Genomic DNA, 27181 nt, shown 5'->3' on the forward strand with positions numbered 1-27181 from the left:
TCTTACCTGAAGGCCCCGGGTTCGATTTCCGGCAAGGCTCCGGTCTAGAAAACGAAGAATAATGGCCGAGAGGATTCGCCGAGCTGACCACACGACACCTCGTAATCTGCAGGCCTTCGGGCTGAGCAGCGGTCGCTTGGTAGTCCAAGTCCCTTCAAGGGCTGTAGTGTTATGGGGATCTTTTTAGTTGATGATATGTGCTGCGTACTAGTTGGCGAAGCGTTTCCGTACGTGAAAGATTGATTGTCCCTTTCATGTTACACTTATCATTTTAAATTACCGTCGTTGTACGTGATATGTTCGCGTTAGCCAATCCCAGTAATCCGGCTACTTCGGCCGCCATGTTTTTTAAAAATATTACGGTCTGAGGATTGAAGTCGGTCTTTGCACGATGCACATCTCACCTAAATTTCTTGCTTCATACTCCGACGCGAGTAAGCTTCGTTGTATCACAGGTGGATTTGAGCGGAGCGATCAAACCAAAGGACACGCATGATCTTCAACGCAACGTAGAGGATATGCTCGGGCTTCCCTCCGCGTCTGAGTCGTCAACGAATATCAATCGTAGCCATCACAAACGGAACGACGTCCTCAATCGCGAATGTACGCGGTTCACCGAGTTAGCTACTTGGGAAGGAAAACTATTCCGCGACGTTCGTCGTACAACACAATGATCGATTTCCCATGCCCGGCGCGAGTTCTGAATAATTTGCCGAGAATTTCGCTGTCGTCTGGAAATGAACTAAGCCTCTGATATCAACGTATAAACAACCTTTAACTAAGAACTTGCCTTCTTACAGAAGCATATATATGGCGCTCCTAACAAGTTGTACGCCGGGCTGAGTGGCTTAGACGGTTGAGACCCTGGCCTTCTAACCCAACACGGTAGGTTCTATCCTGACTCAGTCCGATGATATTTGAAGGTCAGCCTCGTGTCGGTAGATTTATTGGCACGTACAAGAACTCCTGCGGGACTAAATTCCGGCACATCGGCGTCTCCGAAAACCGTAAAAAGAAGTAGTTGGTGTGAGGTAAATCAAATAACATTAAAATTATTAACAAGTTGTTCATAGACGAGGACAACTGGTCGGCATGGTTTCAATGGCCTTGGAAAGCTTACGCCACTACTTCCAGATAGAACCCCAGTGCAGGGACATATCCAAGTTAGAAATCTCCACGTGCCAATTAAACTGAGGGGGAAGAAAATAAACTCCACGTGCAAGCAATTTCCTGATCTTTTCCTTTTCTTACGGCCCTATCGACATATTTGCATGTGCGCCTCTATTAACACTGCACGGACTCGATAACAAGTCTCATGTTGCAATACACCTTCAGGTATATATTAATCAGGGGGAGCACCAAGCATTGTCAGAATACGCCTTGTATCAGTATGAGGATCATCGTTGCCTTCTGTGTCTTACTTCTCGTGCTGGTAAGCTTTTTAACTTAGTTCTTTGCTTCCAAATTCTTGTTTTTTTTTTAATTTTCTGGCCAATTTTCATAACTTTATACTATACTAGCTGTAGAACCGGACACTGACGTGGAATCATAGAGCATGTGCAAAGTTATCTAACCCCCAAGCTAATTTCGGCCAATATAGCGTTTTACTCGGGACGCATCGGAAATCTCATCTATCGGATATGAGTGGCAGCAGAAGAGACAAATCACAACTGAACAACCAATGGTCAATATAATATTACTGTTGATCAGATTTATGAGATTTTCGATATTTTAACCTTAACCCCACGGCACTAGAGCTCTGAAGGGCCTCGGCCTATTAAGCGACCGCTGCTTCAGCCCGAAGGCCTTCAGATCACGAGGTGTTGTGTGGTCAGCACGACGAATCCTCTCGATCGTTATTCTTGGCTTTCTAGACGGGGTCCGCTATCTCACCGTCAGAGAGCTCCTCAATTCTAATCATGTAGGCTGAGTGGACCTCGAACCAGCCTTCAGATGGAGGTATAAATACCTGACTTGGCCGGGAATCAAACCCAGGGCGTTTGGCTAACAGGCAGGCACACAACAACTACACCATGGGGCCGGCTTTCGGTATTTTAGGCCTTCACATTTCGTCTTCTTACTACTCCGTAACATAAGGGCTTCTAATACAAAGCGAATCCGTCCTTCTTTCAAGACTCTCTCTTGTCTTGTTTCTCAAGCGATAGTTCCTTTTACGATTTTTTCTGATCATACTGACAATTTCCCTTGTCTATATCGACCGATGATCAAGCGGTTTAAAACCTAAAGAAAATAATGACCAAACCATCGCTGTTTACCACAAAAGGCTATTTCATGAATTTTATTATCATTGTCGTACGGTAAAATCGTATAAGTCCTAAATGATAAGAAACATTATTCTCGATACGATGTTCGATACGACCAATAACAAATGTATTTAAAAGTTAAATTTTAGGTGACTACCCCTAAACTATCATTTTAGCCTGAGAGAATATAATTATTAATAGCCTAGACTGTACTGCCTTATGCCCCGACTTAACATTCCCATTTTCATTAAATACTGTTCTCAAAGCCCGGCTCCATGGCTAGATGGATAGCGTGCTGGCCTTTGGTCACAGGGGTCCTGGGTTCGATTCCCGGCAGGGTCGGGAATTTTACCCATCATTGGTTAATTTCGCTGGCACAGGGGCTGGATGTATGTGTTGTGTTCATCATCATTTCATCCTCATCCCGACAGGCAGGTCGCCTACGGGAGTCAAATCAAAAGACCTGCACCTGGCGAACCGAACATATCCTCGGACACTCCCGGTACTAAAAGCCATACGCCATTTCATTTTCACTGTTCTCAAAATTTCTCATAGTTCGGCGTTGTTATAGAGTTATAATCGAATTTTATGAACTTATCTGTTATCATAGCCGAAACGGTAAAAATGCACAAGACATAAGTGGTCGAAAAATTAATTCTATACAATTAATGTAGTATTTTTCGATAGAATCATTAATAACATAGATATTTGGTGATTAATTAGTAGGCTTTCCCCTAAACTATAATTTCACTCAGCCTGAATAAAATTATTTATGCCCAGGTGGTAGTGCCTCATGCCCCGATTATACATAACGATTTTCTTCAAATTCTCTTCAGCCATTATCTCACGAAGCGCATACATATATAACACAGACAGATAAAGAGACAGACAGACAGAAATGTCGGAAAATTAAAATATGCATTTCCTTCTTACTGTGGACACGACCGATACAGAAATGCCTTTTTTTTTTTTTTTTATTCTGAGCTATGTACAGACAAAACTCTTGTTATATATAATTATAAAGCCTCATGACCACTACCAGTAGAAATACTGCCGGGTCGATAATTCTCATTGTTGTATGAATTCCTCTAGCGGCTACTTAACGAGTGCTGTCTCACTGCAGGACGATTTTGAGTGTTCAAACACTGAAGAGCCTGTCGATACTTAGAAAATTATTTAACTCCTACAATCGTGTGTTTTAGTTATGTCCTAAGTGTGGCTCTGACTGTATGAAAATTTTTCATGTAGGGGTAGTCTTGAGCTGAACTACACACTCGTGCTGCTATAGCACGTCCAGATCAAGTGAGGAAAGCAATGGGAAACTCCTCTACACCTCATCGTGCCTAGTATACCTCATAACAGCATAGCCTTAAGAGGTGCTATTTGAGGATCTCTCTAGCTGCTACGCTAATAAACTCACAGAAACAGAACCATCAGCAGATAATTTAATTTAATATATTACTTAAGGGGAAGGCATCGAATCTAACGCTGCCAAACTAGAAGCAAATTGCTTTTTGTTATCCCCAAAATAGCCAAGGAACGATGCAACTAGAAGCAAGTCACATTGAAAAATTCAAATACCCCCTCATAATAATAACAGTAATAATAATAGCGGGTGAGTTGGCCGGGCGGTTAGGGCTGCGCGGCCATGAGCTTGAATCCGAGGGGTAGTGGATTCGAACCCCACTATCGTCAACCCTCAAGATGGTTTTCGGTGGTTTCTTATTTTCACACCAGGCAAAATTAATTAACTAATTAATTAAGGCCAAGGCCGCTTCCTTCCCACTCCTATGCTTTTCCTATCCCATCGTCACCATAAGACCTATCTGCGACAGTGCGACATAAAGCAATTTCATTATTATTATTATTATTATTATTATTATTATTATTATTATTATTATTGTGCTTTTAGGGCCGCATTGGACCACTGTAGTCAATTTCTGTCCGATATTCTATGATGTTTTTTTCTGTTCCTTAAATATTTCTTCATTCTATCTGATCAGATATAATAATAATAATAATAATAATAATAATAATAATAATAATAATAATAATAATAATAATAATTCTACATACTTCTCCTTCTTAATCTGTTTACCCTCCAGGGTCGGTTTTTCCCTCGGACTCACCGAGGGATCCAATCTCTACCGCCTCAAGGGCAGTGTCCTGGAGCTTCAGACTCTGGGTCGGGGGATACAACTGGGGAAGATGACCACTACCTCGCCCAGGCGGCCTCACCTGCTATGCTGAACAGGGGCCTTGTGGATGGATGGGAAGATTGGATGGGACAGGCAAGGAAGAGGGAAGGAAGCGGCCGTGGCCTTAAATTTGGTACCATTCCGGCATTCGCCTGAAGGAGAAGTGGGAAACCACGGAAAACCACTTCCAGGATGGCTGAGGTGGGAATCGAACCCACCTCTACTCAGTTGACCTCCCGAGGCTGAGTGAACCCCGTTCCAGCCCCCGTACCACTTTTCAAATTTCGTGGCAGAGACAGGAATCGAACCCGGACCTCCGGGGAGGGCAGCTAATCACGCTAACCACTACACCACAGAGGCCGAGCCAAATACTGTTACTCCAAATGATACTATTGGCTATGTTTCTTGAAGTAGAAGCAGCTGCGTAGACACAGTCTTGGTCACAAGCAAACTGTGACCGAGAAGGGTAGCAGGTAGTTCTCTGGAAAATAAGAAAGCCACACACTCCACTGACTTGTATGCCTGAATGTGCTATTGCTAACATGCCGATGCCTGCTGAGGAACGGGAAATGTGTTTCACCTCATTAACTAGGAGAAAAGCAACGAAAACTGAGAAGTAAGAACACGCTGTTTGTGATCGAGGGGTAAGTCCACTCAAAATTCAAAACAGAAATCAAATGTATCACAGTTTCGCGCTGCACGAACAAGTCAAGCTAATTGCTAAATAATGCTAGTGCAACATTAAAGCATCTCAGTCTATCGAAAATTATGATAACGTATATAACACTATAACATACCCGTAAGTAATACTCACTACTAAAACAAAAATGACATATTTCGTCCTAGAACAGCATCCTCAATATCTATCAGATCATATGTATGTATATACACTATTGTATACGTTGTGCGTCTCTACCTCTCAGTTGCCATTACATTTCTCAGAAATGTCTTCATTCTATTTAATGAAGAGAAACAGCTTACTCGTTTCTTAGTACCACGTTGCGTAGATTTGTTGAAACATTGAGCAAGTAACTGCAACTCTAGAACGGACGCAATTGCTGAAGGTGACGGACGATTGATCAACAGTTTGGATACGAAAAGAAACATTTCTGTACGTAATAAGGTGACAATCTTATTTTATTACTTATTCTCATAATCTTCAACTCTCAATCATTAACAAGTTTACGGAACGTACATATTGTCTCCTTTTCCGGGGTCGCTCAGTCGGCGGATCGAGAGTCCCAAAGGGTGGAACGTTCGGAGGGCCAACTTTACTGTTTCGGGACAGACCTTCTGAATTATTTTTATTTGCAGAGCTATAGGTGACTGGATAGATGACACAGCATGAAAAAGTGGAACAAAATAACAATAACATTTATTAAACAAACAACAGTCTGGACATGCAGATGAGAAAAGGAATAATACAACTCAAATTGACTGCTTCTGAACTGCAACGTGAATATATGTACACTGCATGCGTATGGGTTCCATTTGCTTCAAACCATCTTCATTTTAAACACCATCCGAAGTCATGCTTTAGGTCAAATCCTCGATTTACGGAACTGTAACTTTTGAACAATCATAATGATTGCGACAATGTCGTTATGACCAATAGTGCTACATTAGATTATCCCTTGAGGGATAAATTCTTTACCAATTTTACTGCCCCTTCATATAAGTTCTGGGCATATCCCCATCAATTTTTCTCACAAAATTACAATGGCTTTTCGGAAAATCATTTGATTAAATTTTCTGGAAATTTCCTTTACCAATATTTGGAGAATTCTGCAATATTTCCATTTCTAAAATTATTTCACAATACTCTGAAATTCGCTTTCAAAATTCTTAGCAAATCTTTGAACATTATTGTAAGAAAATCATTTCAACATTTACATGGTAACGTTTTTACAATTTCGTTGGAAAATTTATTTAACATTTAATTTGGAAATTCTTTGGCAAGTTTTCCCTCGTTCGCAGATTACGTTCGACTGTACTCTTTTATTGACAATTTTAAACGATTATTCGCTCACTAATTTACTGTCGATAGATAGCAGGGTCTCACGTAGCGAAACGCGCTACCGACGAAAATCAAAACTATACACGACAATAAACCACATCAAAAATCACCAAAAGAATTAACACTTGTTGAAACACATGAATAAGCTGTCACACAATTACACAATCTCCCCTAATTATTTATCGGCAGATTATACCATAGTACCGAGGTTATTATTATTATTATTATTATTATTATTATTATTATTATTATTATTATTATTATTATTATTATTATTATTATTATTATTATTATTATCCTTTTATTATTATGTCTCCCTTCAGAATTAGGTTGAAGACCCTCGCATTTTTTTGCAGATAATAGCAATGAATCTTCATGACCTGTGATGAATGATCAAAACAGGATGAATAAAAAAATAGAAAAACAGTCATCACCACCATCAGTTAGGGATACATCGAAGAATGCACTCATAACGTCAGGAAAAGGAAAAAACAAATTATTGAGTTATTACTTTGCACAATATAAGTTGTTGAGCGAAAGTTTATTATTATTCCCAGAATAATTAACCATATCGCCATAAATCACAATGTCCTTACGACTAACATGTACCCTAGCGGTCATCATCTTGTCTAATATCATAAAATTTTAGCATCGCAATCGTCGCTCACATTTAACTCACAACAACAAGTTTAAATTGTTCCGACTCATTATTATTATATCCCTGATTATTACTCTTAAACGCATCATCTCGATGAGCTGCCTACTGTCCACAGCTATCACATTCCCTTCTAAGGTCAGACTTACTTCACAAGTCATTTCTTTACCAAAGCTTCGATTTAATTATTGTTTTAACAAAATCTTATAATTCCTTGCTATAGTCATGATTTTTTCATGAAGTCATATGTCTTCTTTATTATTATTATTATTATTATTATTATTTCAATTATTATTAGCCTTCGTTCCCGCGAAATTCATTTCGAAGACCTTAATCACACGTAACTTCGTGAAATTCATTAACAACTGGAGTTATCAATCTCTCAATCAACACAGCAATATTCCAATAAATGTACAAAATGGAATTAATGAATCAATGACTCAATGACTACTCTACCATCACCACAACTTAATTACTACATCCCTAACTAATCTACGTTTCACTACATAAGAATACAATCCAAGTAGCAATCTACTGAAAGAGAAGAAAATGTGACAAGGGTACATATTATTTCGATGTAAATCTCCGGCGTCTTGAATATAGGCCTAGGTGTAGACGTAGGTTCCTCCTCCGGATTATGGTGGGTTGTAGATGAACAAGTTCATCGTGCTGGCTCACACACGTCGGCTTAACACATCAGGATTCCTGTGCAGTCAAAAAGCGTAGAATCACTCCAGCGGTGTTTTAGAATTCCCCAGGATTTCCTTCTTGGTCTGTCCATGATGACGAATCGCCTTCGTTAATGTTACTGAAACAAAAATTTATTATTAAAATTTGACCCACACTCGTTGTAGACTAACAGTTTGCCTCACAGTACTTAACTGGGGCAATGATGTACACTGTGCTTCAACCCTACAGAGAGCTTCAAATCTTGACCTCATTTATCAGTTTACAGCACTTCGTTGAGTTGTCGGAGTCTCCAATAATCCACTATATTACTGTTGAAAACGATGTCCTTTGGCCAGGTTTATTCTCGAAGGTTCCATTTCAATGATAATCTTCCCTCGTGATTCCTAATAGAACATTCCATAAATTTCTGCGCCAAAACTTGACGTAACGTCTTGTACTGACTGTCCGTGGTTTGAAAACTTCCTCCCAGGCAAATGTGCGGCAATAATGTATCGCACTAGGCTAATCCGTCTAAACACGAAATTAAATTAGCACGCTCGAATACCATAATCGTCGTGTAGTACTATCTCGTAGTATATTAGTTCCTTCAATGGCTTTAGCAGTGACCATCGTACTCTGTCTCTCAGCCTTACTAAAACCACACTGTTCCTCTTCTTTCCAGAATGATTCTCTGCCTATAGAACAGCTTCAGTAATTCTCATTGGTCGTCAGCTATTCTGCGACGTGACTCGTTATTCCAAATTTGGAGCAGATCTTTCTGGAATCTCACTCCCTTTCGCCTCCGGCTCTGCTATGTGACATAAACCCTATGACGTACGATGACCTTCACCGCCTGACACAGTTTCCTCTCGTCCGCAACGGAACGGGACGGTAATCAGCTGGTGCTCGCTCGCGCGTAGACCCGTGTTACGTTACTAGAATTGAACCAAATTTTCTAAATCCAATAAAATACCATTTAAACAGGTACAATATTTATACATAGGCTAGATTCAAAAAGATTTGACGGAATATGACGATGTTCTAGTGGCTGAGACATGCCATTCCTTGTTCAATGGTGTGTATTTTGTCAAGTTGGTTATAGTGTTGTATGTATTACAATTGATTTATTTTTTGTCAGAGACTGAAAACATGTAAAGTTACACTTACAACGTCGAACTAGAAAATATAACTTCCTTCTTAACAAAATAATGCTAGAATAATTCAAATGTTCGAAAGGAGTTGTCGTATCATATTGTTTTAAATTGCTAGTGATCCCCACGTCATAGCGGATATTCTTCAAATAAAATACTTACAGCGCGTATATATACATACAGAGTAAGTTAGGAGAAGGAAAGCGGCAATGGCACTGTGTTACACATTTCGAGATCTTTCCACCTGTTTTGCTTCCGATCACTTCAGTTCCAGTTTGCTGGTTTGAACAGATTCTGTCTTAATCGCATGTTCTTCCAGTCAAGCCCTCTCTTTATTTCTTGGTTTGAAAGAGAATTTGTAGTATCTTGTCAGTGCAAAAATATTATAAATGCTACAAATATTTCTTTGTTTTGTTATTTCAGGCAGTTGCCACGCAGCAGAGTTATGCAAAGCCGGTAAGTACAGTTCATCAATTTTGACAGAAATTGGTACAATTCTCTCTCTCTCTCTCTCCATTTCTTTTGCCTTACGTCGCACCGACACAGATAGGTATTATGGCGACGATGGGATGGGAAAGGCCTAGGAATGAGAAGGAAGCGGCCGTGGCCTTAATTAAGTTACAGCCCCAGCATTTGCCTGGTATGAAAATGGGAAACCACGGAAAACAACCTTCAGGGCTGCCGACAGTGGGGTTCGAACCCAATACTGTCCGCACTTAAGCGACTGCAGCTGTCGAGCTCGGTGACACAATTCCCAAGCGTTAGTATATGACGCACAAAGATGTGAAGCAGAATGTTACCAATACATGAGATCAACTCATGCATACAAATGAAAATGCATACACAATGTGAATCTACCTCCTTCAGAAATGATAGCGGGGTTCAGTAGATATTTTATCAAATATGAACTATGTTCAGAAACGTACTGATCCCATTTCAAGAAAAGAAAAAGCTACGTGTTTAAACATATCCCGTCTGCACCGACCATGCGCAGTCCTTCTGCGTCCAGTTACAAAATATATCTAGGTGGAGACCACCAAGTGTAATTCTCCGGCACACTCACTGAGAAACACCTGTTAATCCAAATTCCGCCGCTGCCACAACCCACACAGGGCGTGTATTACTCGGGGACACTCACTGACAAAACACCTGTTACTCCAACATCCGCCGCTGGCACAACCCACACAGGGCGTGTAATACTCCGGCACACTCACTGAGAAACACGTATTACTCCAATATCCGCCGCTGCCACAACCCAGTTGCTGTCTCCTGTGTTTCCCCGGTGTGCAGTTTTTAAATTCCATATGGAAGTGAGCTCCAAATGTCTACTTGTTTCAGTCTTTAGGTATTTGCCGCCTTGTACATGTTCCCTTGGTTCTGAACGCTTTCTCTTTCTCACATCATGGATACTTCCGTTGTCAACGGCGAAGGCGCTTCCAAGATAATAAAGTTCGCTAACGTGTTTCTCGCATTGCCGTTTTTTTTACTTGAGTTACCTATGACCTTGCTTTAGAGTTTACTTTGAGGTTCCACTTAGAGAGCATTTCACCCAATATTCTCTTCATTGCATTCCCTTTGCAGTGTCAGCAACTATTACAATTCCATTTGCTTATCTTAGGCAAATCTCCTGTTCCCCATTCATTTTATTACTAATTGATTTTCTTTCAACACTGCAGTTTCCTCAACTTGGTATAGTCGCTCCAAGTTTTATATGATCCTCGCATTTTTAATTTATCAAACATTAAATTATCATCGAAATATAATTCACCTCCCATGTGGATACCAGCCCAGTGGATACGCACAACAAACTTTATATTTACAGGTTCACTTGTTCTTGATACAACTTTTACTACAACGTGCGCTAATTAACTTACTGAGCAACTGTACGCTACAATTACTAGCTGCAGTACAATCATATACAATGTGCAAAAGGTATCTAAATCCCCAGCTACTTTCCGCCAATATTCAGCCCTGTTATTTTCCTCGACCCACACCAGCTATCCCAATTATCGGAGATGAGTGGCAGCAGAAGAAACAAATCGCATCACCACAATGCTCAATGTAATATTACTGTCGATCTGTTTTATGAGCTCTCGTTATAGTACCCTTTAACATTTCGTTTTCTTTTGACTCTATTATATTAGGGCATCTAATGTAAAGGCTGTCCTTCCTTCTTTGACGACTCTCTCTCTTGTATTATCCTTCACGTGATCGTCCCTTTATCATTTTTCTCATTTTTATAATCAATTTTTACAGTTTCCCTTGCCTGCACTATATGGACCGATGACCATGCGGTTTTACGCCTTAAGGTAATCACGACAAAGACCATCGCCAATTAACATGACTGAACAATATTTCCATGTTAGCAATACTCGGAGCTGATACGATCTAACCAACAAACGTCTAAATTCATTCTATTATCATAGTTGGTATATTAAAACTGTATGAGATATAAATGATCGGAACATAATATATTCTCTAGAACTTTTGTTATGGTAGTAATACCTTTCAATAGGACCAATAGCATAAAATTAAATTTTAGGCACCTTCCCCTGAATTACATTTTCACCCGGCGTAAATAAAATAAACCGAGCTTGATAGCTGCAGTCGCTTAAGTGCGGCCAGTATCCAGTATTCGGGAGATAGTAGGTTCGAACCCCACTGTCGGCAGCCCTGAAGATGGTTTTCCGTGGTTTCCCATTTTCACACCAGGCTTTACTTTAATTAAGGCCACGGCCGCTTCCTTCCCACTCCTAGCCCTTTCCTGTCCCATCGTCGCCATAAGACCTATCTGTGTCGGTGAGACGTAAAGCAAATAGCAATAGCCTAAACTCTAGTACATTATTTCCAGGCTTTAACTGCCAAATTTCATTAAATTCTATTCACCCTTTTTCTAGTGGTTCGTCGTTGATATGGACTTAGCAACAAAAAAAGAAATTCATTAATATCTCTGATATCATATCCGTACGGCAAAACTGTATAAGATATAAATGATCAGAAATGTAATTGTAATAAAGTAATATTTATAGATAGGACCACTAATAACATAAATATTTGAGAATTACATTTTAGGCATTCCCCAAAATTACCATTTCACACAACATGTATAACATTATTTGTATCGTAGATTGTAGTGCATAATTTCCCGACTTTAGATACCGATTTTCATTACAATTCCCTTCAGCCATTTTCGCATGATATCCGAACATACATACATACAAACATACATGCATACGTACAGACAGACATATGACGGAAAATTAAAGACTGCATCTACTTGTAACTGCGTACACGGCCGATACAGCAATTCTGATTAATGTACAGAAACAGTTTTTACTTTATACTTATTTATGGAATTAAGGTGACAGCTTTAAGTATTTTCCTTGTTTTGGTACGTTCTTTGCATGATATATTTTTAGTTTCAGTTTTCTGTTGTTTGCACGCATTCAGTACAGATCATCTGTATGCTACCATTTTGATGTTTTGAAAATGAATCTTACAACCTATGACAATAAAGTTCGGTTAATGAAGTCAGAAGGGTCGATCCGGCAACACAGGCTATACACAACGCTGCACCAGCGTAGCAGCAAGTTTTGACCACCTGCTCCCAACGTTATTCAGTTGAGCATCGTGTGTGTGCCGTGTATGACCTGTTTGACCCAGTGCGTGTTTAGTGCGTTGGTTCTGAACTGCGAACAGGAACATGAACGACCAAGAGATCGTTGTACAGTTTTGTTTTAAACTTGGCAAGATACCGAAAGAAACGTTTGCGATGCTGGCACGTGTTTATGAAGATCAAGCACTGTCCTTGAAGTGTGTGTACGTGTGGTTCGCCTGTTTTCAAGGAGGCTGGGAAAGTGTTTCTGACAACCCCCGTAGGGAAAGACCGGCGACCGCCGTCAGTGATGAAAACATTGAGAAGGTGAGGACATTATTCACGAACGATCAGCGATTAACTATGCGCATGATAGCAGATGCACTGCAGATTAACCTGATTCCGTGCGGAAAATCGTTACCTTGAAGTTAGGGAAGAGGATAACATGTTCTCGTGTTGTGCCACACCACTTGAGTGACGATCAGAAGCAGGCACGTTTATAGGTTTCACAGGATTACCCACGACTCAAACTCGCGTTGAAAGCAAAGAGACTTTTACGATATTCCTTACATCCAACGAAACGTGACGATGCTTTTGAACACCATCACAAAGGAAGCCTTCTTGCAAAGTTTCCAGGACATGTATCGCCGATCGCATCAGTGCATAGTTATGGGAGGGGAATATTTCGAAGGACAGTAAGGTCACTGTCGTGCACTGATGATCTATGTTGATAGCACCGGACTATTCACCGAACTTTGTTGTCACAGGTTGTACAATCCACCATCAGTACGAAATTTATATATAAAATGTATTTTTGTTTTACTGTTTCAGCAAGAGTCTGCGAATCCTTACGGCAACGTAAGTACAGTGCAACTATTACAATAAAAATCGTACTGTAGACTAAACAGAGCGCTGTTCCCATAAGTTAAGGTATGACACACAAGAAACTAGGTTCAGAACTGAAGCATAATGTTGCCAACATATTAGAGGGCATTTATTAGATTCATAAATTTTTGGCATTAGAGGAGTATAAAGATAGGAACGTGGCTTAACTGTATCAGAATTAATAAACAAATTACATCTTCGATTTTCCACCGAATCATTCCTAAATTTGAAATCAAGTATGTGATAATTTAAATTTATCTAACTGATATTATTAATATGCCTTTGCTGGCAGGACCTAGTGTTTACAGTGCACTATGTCTTCTGGTATAGGCTACTTGTTACTTTCATAGATCTGTCTCTGTGTTATCCTTGGCTTTGACAATATGCAAGTGACTGGGGTATGAGCGATGTTAGTAATTCCAATCCTTATGCAGCCAGTCCCCGCTATGAATGGTGTTAAAATGTCACTCATAGGGTCGGTTGGAATATCCATTTCAGTGGGCTTTGCAGACTGATATGTAACTCTGTCTCGGTGAGGAAAGCACCGGGAAACTACCTCACTCCTCATTTCCATAGTACGCCTCTTCAGTGATGTCTAGGCCATCTATGACAGCTGATGGCAGAGCTTTTGAGGATCCCACCAGCGTTAGCGCTGACGGACTGAACATACATACATACATACATACATACATATTATTAATGATATAAGTTCACTGATTTTCAAAATTGTACATTAAATAAATCGTAGTTAATGATTAACATCATTACTCATATTTACAACATTCCTGAATTTTTAATGTAATCTGTAAATTAATTCTTAATTAATTGAATACGATTGCCCATTTCTTATTTGATAAATTTCATTTCACATGATTATCAATTAAATATTCTAATATTTCTTATATTTACGTCAATAGTTAACTATCGGTGTTTATTATCACAATAATCAATTAAGAATTCATTATTTCAACGAATTATATTAGCCTAATTTATCTTAATTGATTATTAACCTCTCTAATTTTCTTGGCTCGATTATTAATCTTATTTCGGCGAATAAAATTTTTATATTAATAGTCATTACCACCAAAATTTAATACAGGCTTCTCATTACCTTCACTTCATTTTATTCTAATAGGAATATCGTCTTAAAATAGCATTGCTTACTAGCGATATCCTGGTTTAAATAACACGTGGTTATTAATTAGCGTAGAGTATCAGAGTAGATCCATAGAGTATATAGTCATAAGAGTCAGAAAGCAATTCTCATCTGCACACGTCTTTTATTACCTATAGCACAAGTGGGCGTGCATACCAATATGCACTATCATTGGTCAGTAAATCAATTCCAAATTACTACTAGTTCATTGCTGGCTTCCTTAGATATTTCTAGAATAGTACCGGTATAGTTAGTTTCCATGTGGGCACGCTCAAATCGGTCGCGTGATTATTCCTCCCTTGCTTGTGGCGAGCTAGTTTAACAAACGACACTAGCCTTAAGTGGGCTTGTGTTATCTCTCCTCGAACACAGTCAAGGTCGAGCTTCAAGCTTTTCGCTTCACGCCTCACTCTCATACGAAAGAATAAATGACTATTCCAATAGTGAGTAATGCAAGAAATGTAATATTTTCTTTCTAAATTAACTATACGGGACCTATCATTATAGACGGGTACAATATGCAACTATTACAATGAGATGATATACGGGTGCCAAGAACATTTTTTTCAATATGAACCTGTCTGGAAACATACTCTTACCGTTTCAAGAAAAACACCAGACTCCGCGTAAACAAATAAGCCACGTAAGAGCTGAGTTTCTGCGTCAGCTTACAAGAACGTATGTACTTGGAGATCGCTCACTTCGATACAAACACTGTAGCTGTGGGTCATGCGTCGGCACAGTCACTGAGAAACACCTGGTAGTGCAACATCCGCCCTTACAACAACCAGGCAATTAGATCTTTTTCTCACTTCAGGATGATAAGTAGAAACGTGACATCAGAAGTCCTTTGCTGTGCTCACTGAGGCAGTAGACGAGGGATATTCAAACGTGTGGTGGTGGTGTTTTTTTAAATCGTATGTAAGTCGTAAAGTGGTACGTTTTTAACAAAACTTCCAATTCAAAATAGTTCCTACATGGTCCTCCTATTAGACGCCGAAGTGTCCATAAGGAATTTAGATACACACAGTGCGTGCTTGAAATCATTTTAACTCAAACATTTAGAGGCGGTTTATTTCCTTTCTGCCAGCAGAAAATACGACCTTGGGTGCTCAGAGCCATTCCCTTAACGCAAGATTCACATTAATTAATCTATTTCTTGGAGAACCTGGATGTTATTTTTGATATGTGTCCAAATTGCCCCCTTCATTCTCCTCTACATCCATATCTCTGGTGCTACAAATCGTTGTATTCGTGTTTCTCCGGTGTGCAGCTTTAACATTGGCACTGTAGTACACTCCAAACAGAGGCCTACACAAATGCATACCTTTTTTCAGTGTTTATGTACTTGCTGCTTTGTAGATATCTTCTTGCTTTTGAAGGCTTCCTTAGCAATGTCTGTACTTTTTTCTCACCTCTCGGTTACTGGTGACAATAATTACGAGATAATAATGTTGGCTAACGTGTTCAGTTTCTGTTATTCCAGATTTTATTTGAAAGCCAGTTATTTGGTTTGTCATGTTTATAACAATTGTCTTAGCGTTTACTATGTTGTTCCACTCAGAGAGGATTTCACAAATACTCTACTCATTTAATTACTTTGAGCTGTCAGCAACTATTACAATCTCACTTGCATATCTTAGGCAATTCACCTGTTTCCCATTCATTTTTGCACTAATTGTTCTTTATTCCAACACTGCTATTTCCTCTTTTGTGTCTGTGGTGACCATGGTAAGGTTGTGATTAATAACTATCATTGCCATCATAATTTGAACGGTACCTCTTATTCTAGGTAGACAGATATTATCATGTGCAATGAATGAACATTGTAGAGTGTTACCAGTTCATTAATTACTGGTTATACTTAATATTTAATTTCTTATGACAGTTTACTCCTTGCAATGTTTTTAAGGCTGGCGATTCACTCCGAGCTGTCGGAAGGTAAACTCGAAAACTTCTGATGTGAGGCATGAATTATAATTTGACAGCTACTACTCACAGCATGTAGGTACACCCAAATCATGATATTTGGTGAAAATAGCTTTTTGTAGGAAAATTACAAATTTGGCTATTCAGATTTTGTGAAATTTTGTTGAATATTCCATTACCTATTTTTCATAAGCAACGAGCTACATTCATAACTGTAGTTCACGATTAAGACAATTCTACACCAAAACAATATGGGAAATTATATTGGCCTATCATTAGCACTTTGTGATATATTGGACTTATATATTTTTGTGCTATGTAGCATTCCTGTAAAGGTGCATTTTAAGAACATTAATTTTACTATCTTTGTAGCCATTAATAATAGACAAATGAATATGGAGCACTGTTTTTGTGTACAATCTATATAAGTAAAGTTGTAGGGGGTCCGCTGTCTGTAATTTCGTTTGTTTTGCCAATTTTTCAGATATTTATCCGTTTTTAGGTCAACTCAAGAACGAATCGGTCTGTCTGTCTGTCTGTCTGTCTGTCTGTCTGTCTGTCTGTCTGTCTGTCTGTCTGTCTGTCTGTCTGTCTGTCTATTCCACCATCACGGCGAAACGGCTGGATGGACTGAACCAAACTTCATATTTAGAGTACACAGTACTCATCCCGAGGAAGGTTTCGATATGCATATCATTTTTAAATCTTCGAATACACGGGGCATTTTTAGGAAAACCAGAATGGTTTTCGTCCATTTTCCCTTATACTATTGGTCTTCTGTAAACTCGGTGGACCGTATGTGACACGTCTCTTCCTTGTAAACAACTTTCATTATGTTCATAATTGACTGTACTCTTCAAATGACGGAGAAATATACTATTTTTGCGGGTATCATGCTCCGCATTGAGTGACCGACAGACCGACAATGAACACACATGTTACCATGGCAACGTCTCTGACTGCTTGCAGCAGGGAAGTAACGCATTGCCATTTTCCTCATCATTCCTCTAAATTCGTGGTTGTTCCTTGCGTAGAAAGCAAGAGAGACGTCAATTGGCCATTCTGCGGGATATTAGCGGAATATCGTTGGAGTTTATAACCGTCCTCGAATAGCTTAAGTAATAACACCATTAGCCATCTTCTTATCTGTTTACCTAAGAATTCCTGCTCCTAAATGTATCCTCTTTTACTGCTTTATTATATCCATTACTCACACCAGCTTAAATTCCTTTATTTGGTTTACCATTCTTCCGATGGAACGAGTAGACCTCCCCATGATAACACTTCTATCCATCCCACAGGGGCTGTACCAGAAGAAATGGAAAGCAATTCCCCAGTGGGACTTCCCATTGACCTGTCATATTTTCTTTCACGGTAGGCGATGTAGGCCGGCGAGGTACAGAAATCCCTCTGCTGAACAATAAGGTGTCGCTCTAGATTGCGGTGAATCATTAACGGCACGGTTTTCTATCGCAACGATATTGTACTATGAACACATAAATTTCACTCCAGCTACTATTACACTGTTCACGCAACTAACGAAAAAAAAAATAAGTGCACCTCACTGCAAGAAACACAGCAACTTAACAGAGATCTCACAGAAACGAACTACGACACACATACTACGCAAAATACAGCAGGCCACTATATAAACCAACAGCAATATACGGAAAGAAATTACGTATAGTTATTACGTGAAAATCCTTTCTTTATAAGAGAGACGTATATAAACAACGAAATGAGATACACATTCGGATGTATGCTACCGTCACGGTGCTCCTGTGATGGCGTCACGAGCAGGACGAGGGAAAACTAACAACTACTGCGCAACCAATCTGGGCCACCCGTGGGAGGAGGGTAGTGTTGTGATAGAAGTTAGTACAGGGTTGTGGTCATGTTGGTGACGGAAGTAGCGAGTAAACGAAGAAGGTCCAATATCGGGAGGGGTGGTAGGAAAAGAACGGGTTATGGAGCGGGGACGTTAAGGGGTGGCGGCGGTGTGGTGTGTGGCGGGACCGGCGGGGGGCGGGCGAGAAGAAGGGGTGGTGGAAGAAGAACGGACAGGGCGGGGTGGGGAGCGGGAAGACCAAGCGTATGGTCTCCCCGTGTTAGCAAATAGGAATTGCTAACCTGCTAAAGGAGAAGTGAAGTCTCCGTTTCCAAATATATATATATATATTACTCCCCGTGGAGTTAGAATATCAAAAATGGCTTTCACGGCCGCAGATCTTACAATCACATGAATAGAACCAGCTTTTGGGTGGTTAGGCCGTGTGCATTTTGCAGAGTTTCGCCCAGACGTGCCATTTGGGCTCATCAGCTGGATTGGCACCTCCTCTAGGACTCTGCTTAGCAGTGGCAGACCAAGCTGCTGCTGCTGAGGTTATTTCATTCCTGTCCTTTGACAGCTAAACTAGTAGCTCTTTGGCCTTTGATTTTTGTTTCATTGATACTTTGGCTTTAAACGTGGTTGTATGTGTTGTACATACGTCATTATTTATTGTTGATTTGGCGCAGAGATCGCTGGACCACCAAGGGGAACCAACCCACGGAGAGGACCCGCACCACACCCCCCCCCCCCCCATAGTCTTCCCCCGCTAGACATCGTTTATTGAATTCTTTCTTTGTACATTTGTATTTACATATATTTACATTTGATAATTGTTTCCTTGAGCTTCTTCTTTGGTTAGAGTCTTCTTGCTGATCGTATTCACTACATATGTATTAATTTACAATAATTACATAGCAAGCACAAGTTATATATTTTACACATTTTTAAAGGTAAATTTGTTGTTTCGTGGTGCCTCTTGCTTGGCTATAATTTTTAGGTCCATTTTGTTTTGTATTGTAACATATGTGTTAGATAATACGATCCATTTTGTATTTCACAGGTTACATTATTTACTATTTATTTATACAGTGGTTTATACTACTTAGTACGTCTCTTGCCGGGTATGGTCTGTCTTGTCTTGGTGTTATTTGTTTGTTTATGAACATCTGTGGTAGTACTACTAGTCACATGTTTGTTTGGAATGTCATTCATAGTCGTGGTGGTCACTGTGCTAATGGGTCAGTCAGTGTTGTCAACAATACGGTAGTAGTAACTGTGTGTCCATTGATGGTTTGGTTTCGTCTTGTGGCGGTTTATATTTTGAGTTCTTATCTTTGCATAGGATGGAAATAAAATATTTTAGTAAATAAATAGTAATAATAATAATAATAATAACAGTAATTTAATAATGATAATGATAATTATGTTAACTAAATGTTTATGTTGTCCGTTTGGATATTATTATTGCTATCCAGGGAAGTAGTGATAATTTTGATTAATAGCCATAGTATGATAATAATAATAATAATATTTTGAAAAGCGATTATAGTAATAATCTTTAGTAATGATAGTGGTGATTGTGATATTATTCATTTTCACGTATATAATTAGAAACTCTCATATGGTAAATTCACTGAAATTTTTCACTATCGTTGAGAATTACTAGAGATTTCACTTCACTTCACTTTCACTTGTTATCTGTGACAGCACTTGTGGTGCCTAAGTCGGCCGGTACACTATTCTGGTGATGTGTCACCGTGGTCAGGAGCATCCTTTCAATTATGATATGCGATTGTTGAGACTTTGTGGCGGTGACAGTGGGAAGGTGGTGGAAGTTAGGTGATGGGAGGTGGGAAAATATGGGAATTTTCTGGAGTGCGGTTGTCGTTTAGAATTGCGGTGGCTAGAGGTGACAGTGGTAGGGCTTCTTTAATTATAGGGTTGTTATGGAGTGTGCCTTTTGTCAAATATTGGAGGCGTAGTTTATGTAGGTATGATGTTATTTTTGGGAAGGTATAGTAGGGGGTGAAATTGGCAGAGGGTGTGTCTGTAGGTAGGTGGTGAGCTATACGTATGGCGTGTCGGTCGAGTCGGTTAAGTTTAACGTATTCAGTTGGGTGGGCAGTAATCCATGTCAGGGAAGCGTAGGTTATTAATGGTCGGATGAAAGTCTTATAAACGTTGATTATCTGGGTGGGTTTAAGGCCCCACGTGAAACCTGTTAGGGATCTGAGTGCTCGAAAACGGTTTATAGCTTTCCTGTGGATGTCATCAAGGTGATGGTTCCATTGCAGGTTATTTTGAAATTTAATTCCTAGATAGGTTAGTCTGTTAGTTTCAACAAAGGGTGTATTATACATTGTTATGTGGACTTTGTGGCGTGCAGGGCAGAGACGGGATTTATTTCGGAAAACTATGAATTGGGTTTTGGTGGGGTTGATGGAGATGTGCCAGTGGTTTAGCCAGGTTTCGAGGGTGTTTAAGTATTTCTGTAGCCTGTTGTTGAGGGATGTGAAGGTAGGGCTGAAGGCTAGGATGGCAAGGTCATCAGCATATTGGTAGAGTCGTAATGGTGGTGATGGGTGCGGTACGTCGTATGTGTAAAGTATATAAAGGAAAGGAGAGAGTGGGGAGCCTTGAGCAAGACCTGAGGTTATGGGGAAGGTATACGAGTGGGTTCCGTTTATGTTAATTACGGCTTTCCTAGTTTTGAGATAATTAAATATTAGTCTTATGATGGTGGTGGGGAGAGGGAGGTGGCTAATTTTGAATATAAGTCCTTCGTGCCAGACAGAGTCGAAGGCTTTGTTAACATCAAGGCATATTAGGGCGGCTGGTTTACGGGTCTTTCTCACCGTGTTAGCAAATAGGGATTGCTAACCTGCTAAAGGAAAAGTGAATTCTCCGTTTCCAAAACATTTTACTCCCCATGGAGTTAGAACATCAAAAATGGCTTTCGTGCCCGCAGATCTTACAATCACATGAATAGAGCCAGCTTTTGGGTGGTTAGGCCGTGTGCATTTTGCAAAGTTTCGCCCAGATAATCATATAAGTACTTTAGATATGGTACTATATCCCAACCCATTGTCTTTAGTATATCCACCGAAATCTTATCAATTCCTCTCTGAATCGTTACAGGGACAGACAAAGCTTCGCCTACTCTAATTCTCTGAGTTCTAATTTCTAGAAACGTAGCCACCCATCAGACACTCTTTTTTTCAAGTCCAATTGCACTCATTTTAACCAGTAGTCTTCCTTGATCTACCCTATCAAATGCTTTAGATAGGTCAATCAAGATACAGTCCATTTGACCTCCTGAATCCAGGATATCTGCTATATCTTGCTGGAATCCTACAAGTTGAGCTTCAGTGGAATAACCTTTCCTAAACACAAACTGCCTTCTATCAAACCAGTTATTAATTTCGCAAACATGTCTAATATAATCAGAAGGAATGCTTTCCCAAAGCTTACATGTAATGCATGTCAAACAGACTGGCCTGTAATTTTCAGCTTTATGTCCTTCACCATTTCCTTTATACACAGGGGTACTACAGCAACTCTCCGTTCATTTGGAATAGCTCCTTCCTGCGAACAATAATCAAATAAGTACTTTAGACATGGTACTATATCCCAACCCATTGTCTATGGTATATCCCCCGAAACCTTATCAATTCCAGCTGCTTTTCTAGTTTTCAACTTTTGTAGTTTACTGTAAATGCCATAATTGATTTTAATGTGATAATTTGTACCAAACTGAAATAATTATTTTGTCCAAATTATGTCCCAAATATTTTCTTCTACTTTACTGTGGTATGGTTCATGTTTGTGGATTATAGTCACGTCCTAGTTCGTGAACCATGGGCAACGCCTGAGTGGCCTAGTAAGTGGTCCTGAGAGTCGGGATACCAGTTGCTATGGAATGGGAGTGGGCATCTCGGACATATTATGAGTCCTGGCCCTCCTTGTGCTCAGGCGGCTAGGACTATACAATCCACCGGTGGTCCATAGCCCGTTAGAGGAGAGATCCTCACTTGGACTATGTGCAAGTAGGGTAGCATCCTGCTTCATGAATCGACCGAGCTCAGAACATTTTAAGCAAGCCTCGGACCTATGGGAGTAACGGAGTCCCACTCCCATTTGACAGGCGAGGGACTCCTTGGAAACAACTTGGCGAACGAAATGGAATTAGATGGGGAGCTATCAATATTAATGGGGCTTATGGAAGAAAGAAAGTAGAACTGGCTGAGTCAGCAAAGAGGATGCATCTGGATGTGCTAGGAGTAAGTGATATTCGGGTAAGGGGAGATAACGAGGAAGAGATAGGAGATTATAAAGTGTACTTGACGGGTGTTAGAAAGGGAAGGGCTGAGTCTGGGGTAGGGCTCTTTATCAGGAATACCATTGCACGCAACATAGTTTCTGTTAGGCACGTAAATGAGCGAATGATGTGGGTAGATCTGTCAGTTGGAGGAATTAGGACTAGAATTGTGTCCGTGTATTCACCATGTGAGAGTGCAGATGAGGATGAAGTTGACAAGTTTTATGAAGCATTGAGTGGCATCGTGGTCAGGGTCAACAGCAAGGATAGAATAGTGCTAATGGGCGATTTCAATGCGAGAGTTGGGAATAGAACTGAAGAATACGAAAGGGTGATAGGTAAATGTGGGGAAGGTATGGAAGCTAATGGGAATGGGAAGCGTTTTCTGGACTTCTGTGCTAGTATGGGTTTAGCTGTTACGAATACATTCTTCAAGCATAAGGCTATTCACCGCTACACATGGGAGGCTAGGGTACCAGATCCATAATAGACTATATCTTAACAGACTTCGAATTCAGGAAATCTGTTAGGAATGTACGAGTTTTTAGCGGATTTTTCGATGATACAGACCACTATCTGATCTGTAGTGAACTAAGTATCTCTAGGCCTAAGGTAGAGAAAGTGAAATCTGTCTGCAAACGAATAAGGGTAGAAAATCTCCAGGACGAGGAAATTAGACAGAAGTACATGGATATGATTAGTGAGAAGTTTCGAACAGTAGACAGTAAGCAGGTTCAGGATGTAGAAAGTGAATGGATGACATACAGGGATGCTGTAGTAGAAACAGCAAGGGAATGCCTAGGAACAACTGTGTGTAAAGATAGGAATAGGCAAACATCTTGGTGGAATGATAAAGTGAGAGCAGCTTGTAAACGTAAAAAGAAGGCTTATAAGAAATGGCTCCAAACAAGGGCCGAGGCAGACAGGGAGTTGTATGTAGATGAAAGAAACAGAGCGAAACAAATAGTTGTTGAATCCAAAAAGAAGTCATGTGAAGATTTTGGTAACAACCTGGAAAGGCTAGGTCAAGCAGCAGGGAAACCTTTCTGGACAGTAATAAAGAATCTTAGGAAGGGAGGGAAAAAGGAAATGAACAGTGTTTTGAGTAATTCAGGTGAACTCATAATAGATCCCAGGCAATCACTGGAGAGGTGGAGGGAATATTTTGAACATCTTCTCAATGTAAAAGAAAATCATCCTGGTGGTGTTGCAAGCAGCCAAGCTCATGGGGAGGAGGAAAATGATGTTGGTGAAATTATGCTTGAGGAAGTGGAAAGGATGGTAAATAAACTCCATTGTCATAAGGCAGCAGGAATAGATGAAATTAGACCTGAGATGGTGAAGTATAGTGGGAAGGCAGGGATGAAATGGCTTCATAGAGTAGTAAAATTCGCATGGAGTGTTGGTAAGGTACCTTCAGATTGGGCAAAAGCAGTAATCGCACCTATCTATAAGCAAGGGAACAGAAAGGATTGCAACAACTATCGACGTATCTCACTGATTAGTATACCAGGCAAAGTATTCACTGGCATCCTGGAAGGGAGGGTGCGATCAGTCGTTGAGAGTAAGCTGGATGAAAACCAGTGTGGTTTCAGACCGCAGAGAGGCTGTCAGGATCAGATTTTCAGTATGCGCCAGGTAATTGAAAAATGTTACGAGAGGAATAGGCAGTTGTGTTTATGTTTCGTAGATCTAGAGAAAGCATATGACAGGGTACCGAGGGAAAAGATGTTCGCCATACTGGGGGTCTATGGAATTAAAAGCAGATTATTAAAAGCAATCAAAGGCATTTATGTTGACAATTGGGCTTCGGTGAGAATTGATGGTAGAACGAGTTCTTGGTTCAGAGTACTTACAGGGGTTAGACAATGCTGTAATCTTTCACCTTTGCTGTTTGTAGTTTACATGGATCATCTGCTGAAAGGTATAAAATGGCAGGGAGGGATTCAGTTAGGTGGAAATGTAGTAAGCAGTCTGGCCTATGCTGACGACTTGGTCTTAATGGCAGATTGTGCCGAAAGCCTACAGTCTAATGTCGTGGAACTTGAAAATAGGTGCAATGAGTATGGTATGAAAATTAGCCTCTCGAAGACTAAATTGATGTCAGTAGGTAAGAAATTCAACAGAATTGAATGTCAGATTGGTGATACAAAGCTAGAACAGGTCGATAATTTCAAGTATTTATGTTGTGTGTTCTCCCAGGATGGTAATATAGTAAGTGAGATTGAATCACGGTGTCGTAAAGCTAATGCATTGAGCTCGCAGCTGCGATCAACAGTATTCTGTAAGAAGGAAGTCAGCTCCCAGACGAAACTATCTTTACATCGGTCTGTTTTCAGACCAACTTTGCTTTACGGGAGCGAAAGCTGGGTGGACTCAGGATATCTTATTCATAAGTTAGAAGTAACAGACATGAAAGTAGCGACAATGATTGCTGGTGCAAACAGGTGGGAACAATGACAGGAGGGTACTCGGAATGAGGAGATAAAGGCTAATTTAGGAATGAACTCGATGGATGAAGCTGTACGCATAAACCGGCTTCGGTGGTGGGGTCATGTGAGGCGAATGGAGGAGGATAGGTTACCTAGGAGAATAATGGACTCTGGTATGGAGGGCAAGAGAAGTAGAGAGAGACCAAGACGACGATGGCTAGACTCGGTTTCTAACGATTTAAAGATAAGAGGTATAGAACTAAATGAGGCCACAACACTAGTTGCAAATCGAGGAGGCTTACAGACTGAACGCTGAAAGGCATAACAGTCTATAATGATAATGTATGTATGTATTACTGTGGTCTTCACAACCATGTGCCCTTAATATTTATTCAGAATTATATTTAAGTATCATGAAAATCGAATTCACCTCTCATGTGGACAGAAACAAGGAACATTATATGTATAGGTTCACTTGTTCCTTATATCGTAGAACGAATACTACATTGTCCGCTCATAAACGTATTGTGCGATTATATATATATTGAAAATGTTATCTGGCCTGTCCTCATTTTGTTACTTCAACTACTACTCATCTGCCATTCCATTTATGTTCTACACTTTCATGGTTTGAAAGAGTATTTTCATGCCCGCCGTCAGAACAAACAGTTATAAATAAAACACTTGTCTCTTTCTTGTTTCAGATACCAAATGGTGTTTTCTATGTAAGTACACTACGCCAATTACAATCATTACCATAAAATACATAGGGTGCCTTTCTTGTAAGTTATGACACCACACCCAAGAAACAAAACTCAGAATGGAAATAGAATGTTACCAATACACCGTTCCTTATAAAATAAAGCTAATCTTTGCATGCTAAGCAACGTTACCATGTTCGTTCATGTCGCATTATGTTAGTAATCATATGCTGTATACAAACACCTTTAAACACAATGTAGATATGCATCTCGTGAGCACAGAGAATTTGGAGACTCAAAGTAAATCTTTATACTTCATGTAAACTTCAGAAAGTATCTTCATAGAATTTAACACAAACACACACACTGAAACAGATTTCAGTGGTCCAGCAAGAAAAGATTTTTTTCTCTGCAACCAATAGATTTTCCAATAAAGTCTCCTCATTCAGCGGTCACCTCACACCGCGGTCAGCGGTCAGAGACATTTCACAGGTGAATTAAGCCGCCGGTCATGACCGCCCCGAACACATTGTTCAGTCCTGAGACAGACTATTACAGTCAACTCTTTTCACATTTACCCATCAGAGCACTATGCAGTTCTCTTTTCTGGTCCATTAGAAATACTATCCTCGGCTTTATCCTACGTTCTCCACAGCCCAGCAATAAACAATGCTGTAAATTGAGCGGGCCGAATGGGTGCCGTTCTTGATAAAAGATCTCAAAAGCGAACAAATTTAAAGATAATTTGTTTGGAATAATGTTTGAAAAATTAAGGCCCGTACATTTTATCGCTAGTACGAAGAGAATACAACCTCGCATCTGAATAAACTTTTGTCATTGTTTGAAACTTGTCACTGAAAAGAAACTAGAAAATACTGCAATAGAAACCACACTAAATATTGTCCAGTATAGTTCTAATATATCTAGAGTACAGTATCGGCACACACCGGGGTTTTACTGTAATTTATATCTATTAAACATAATGCTCGTTTTATTGCACGGTAGGCCCTACTATTTATGTATTTCATTATTTCATTAGTTATTAATTAGTTCACTTATTACTCATTAGTTATTTAATGATTACTGATTTATTTATTTATTTACTTATTTAATAATATTCTCACTGTTCTTTTTTCTAGGGTGATTGGGGATGCGCATAAAACTAAATGGATCCAGTACTCTTGCAATTATCGAAGTGTCTAAAGAATGATCCGCTACTTTCGAAGAACTTTCCTTTACCTACTAACATCATGATTTATGTTGATTGTTCGCACTGGAGAAGAGCTTTGCTTGTATAGCTCTTCAGTATAAAAGAAAATTGTGCTTATCTTAACGAAAAATAAACAAGCATTTAAAAAATATCTATGCTCATATAATACC

General features: G+C 39.8%; 1 long non-coding RNA gene across 1 annotated transcript; it reads left to right on the top strand.

Moving 5' to 3' along the window:
• Positions 1-1355: 1355 nt before the first annotated feature.
• On the top strand, positions 1356-27162 carry LOC136886450 (uncharacterized). The gene is made up of 5 exons (XR_010861801.2): positions 1356-1432; positions 9378-9410; positions 13381-13407; positions 25805-25825; positions 26941-27162. It is a non-coding gene; the product is annotated as an uncharacterized lncRNA (long non-coding RNA).
• Positions 27163-27181: the final 19 nt, after the last annotated feature.

This window comes from Anabrus simplex, chromosome X (genome assembly GCF_040414725.1).
Source record: "Anabrus simplex isolate iqAnaSimp1 chromosome X, ASM4041472v1, whole genome shotgun sequence".
Classification (NCBI taxonomy): Eukaryota; Metazoa; Arthropoda; class Insecta; order Orthoptera; family Tettigoniidae; genus Anabrus; species Anabrus simplex.